Source organism: Diceros bicornis, chromosome 3, assembly GCF_020826845.1.
Source record: "Diceros bicornis minor isolate mBicDic1 chromosome 3, mDicBic1.mat.cur, whole genome shotgun sequence".
NCBI lineage: Eukaryota > Metazoa > Chordata > Mammalia > Perissodactyla > Rhinocerotidae > Diceros > Diceros bicornis.
The window spans coordinates 4,975,331-4,977,723 of record NC_080742.1 but is presented as its reverse complement, the minus strand read 5'-3'; the positions used below and the strand labels follow the sequence as shown (position 1 = coordinate 4,977,723).

At 48.3% G+C, this 2,393-nt stretch overlaps 1 pseudogene; it reads left to right on the top strand.

The window, feature by feature from the left end:
* Positions 1–259: 259 nt before the first annotated feature.
* On the top strand, positions 260–2,104 carry LOC131422753 (serine/threonine-protein kinase MARK2-like; annotated as a pseudogene).
* The last annotated feature ends 289 nt before the right edge of the window (positions 2,105–2,393 follow it).

The following is a 2,393-nucleotide window of genomic DNA, read 5'->3' as shown; positions in this document are numbered from 1 at the left end:
CTTTGACAGTCTTGCTAGTAGACTGGACATGGCTGAGGAAAGAATCTCTGAGCTGGAGAATATGTCAACGGAAACTTTCAAAACTGAAAAAAAAAAAAAGAAAAAATACAATCAGAAATTTTGTTTTTAACTTTTTTCTTTATTGTTTTTCTTTTTTTCATTTCTCTGTATTTCCTCTTTCTTTTTGTTTTTTCTTTATTCTTTATCTTATTTTTTCTTTCTTTAGTTAATATTGTTAATTAGCATTGTTAGCAGTAAGTCCAACATGCTGCAGCGCCCCTTCGCCCTCTCTGTCGAGGAGGAGATCCATTTTGGCCACTGCCGGCTCCTCAAGACCATCACCAAGGGTACCTTCGCCAAGGTGAAGTTGGCCTGGCACATCCTGACTAGGAAAGAGGTGGCCGTGAAGATCATTAAGAAGACCCAGCAGAACTCCTTCAGCCTCCAGAGACTATCCTGTGAAGTCCAGATCATTAAGCTGTTGAGTCACTTCGACATTGTGAAATTATTTGAAGTGATGGAGACCAAGAAAACACCCTTCTTGCTCATGGAGTACACTAGTGGAAGAGAGGTGTTCAAGAACTTACCAGCTTATGGCAGCATGAAAGAAAAAGAGGTCCGATGCAAATTTCACCAGATGGAGTCTGCTGCAGTACTGCCTCCTACCACCAGAACTGTATTGTCCATCGGGACCTAAAGGTAGAACACCTGCTTTTGGATACCAACGTGAACATAAAGATTGTGCACTTGGGCTTCAGCAGTGACCTCGTCTTTGACAGCAAGTGGGGTACCTTCTATAGCAGTCTGTCTTATGGTGTCTGGGAACACCGCCAGGGTGGAAAGTCTGAAGGACCTCTGGTGGATATGTGAGGCCTGCGAGGCATCCTCTATACAATGGTCACTGGATCCCTGCCTTTGGATGGATAGAACTTTAAAGAGCTGCTGGAGTGGGTACTGAGTGGAATATACAATGTTTCCTTCTACATGTCCATGGAGTGTGAATACCTGTTCAAGAAATTCCTCATTATCAAAGCAGCACAAGAGGCTCTTTAGAGGAAATCATGAAGGACCCAAGGATGAAAATAGGCCCTGAGGAGGAACTAATGCCTAAAGGATCCAGGACCTGATAGGCCAGAAGAATGACAACATGATGGCCACCTATGTGCTCCTGGGCTACATGAGATCTGAGCTGAAGGGCTACACTATCACCCTGAAGGCCCTTCCTTTGGCTGATCCTACCAACAGCTGCCCTCCTTCCTCATCCTGCAACGTAGAGCGTAGGGTCTCTGCCAACGCAAAGCAGTGGAGTTGCAGCAAGCCCGCCATTCCCACCTTTAATTCCTACTCTGAGACCAGTCAGAGCAGCAGCACAGAAAATCAGCGGCCTGAATAGCACCAGGAGTTAGGACAAAAGGCCAGCAACACAGCCAAAGTGCCTGCCAGTCTCCTTCCTGGTGGAGAGGAAGACCACCCAGCACAGCCTCCTTGAGTGGCCCTGTGGCCTCCTCCTCCCCCAACACCAGCAGCAGTGGTGGAGCCCCAGACAGAACCAACTTCCCCCAGGGTGTGTCTCCCAAAGGAAACTCCCTCCACACTGCTGGGAGACCAGCAGAATTGGCCTCATGGTGTGACCCCAGCCTCTCTCTTTGGCAGCAGCTAGAGCCAGCGGGAGCCACTGGGAGGTCCTTTACCTTTGTCTGCTGACACCGGTGTTTCAGGTCAGCCAGAAAGAACCAGCATGAAGCTGAAAGCAGAGCAGAGAAGAAACCTCAGATAGTGGGTAGCAGAGGCAGTGATATAAACAAGAAAGCAAGTCAGGAAGTCATATGCGCTCCCTGCATCTTACATGGAGCATGAAGATCACGAGCTCCGTGGAGCCCAACGAGATGGTGCAGGAGATTGCTGGGTGCTGGATGCAAACAGCCACAGGTGTGAGCTTAGCAAGACGTCCACACTGTTGCATGTGCCGGCCTTTGTGCTCAAGGACTTCCTGCAGTGGAGGATAGAGGGGTGCAACCTGCCTGGCCTTCGCTCATGGGTTTCAGATAAGAGGATATCTGGCACCTCCATGGCCTTCAAAAGCAGTCTCCAAGATATCTGCTGAGCTGAAAGGCCTGCCAGGAGTCACCCGGGAGACAAGAGGAGAGCAGGTGACCCCAGCTGCAGGCTGGGCCCGGGTTAACTTCAGAGACTGGACTGTTTCTTCTGGGGCACTTCTCCTCTCCCCTGCTCTTCTCCATCTTGTCTTTGTGTTTGTGGGGAGGGGAAATGGCTCTGTGGAAATAAACACGGTCTATGTATATATCTATATCTATATCTATAGATATATGCTAATTTATTGTTTAAATGCAATAATTTTTAAAAACCACCTTGCTTTATTGCTACAGCTGTCA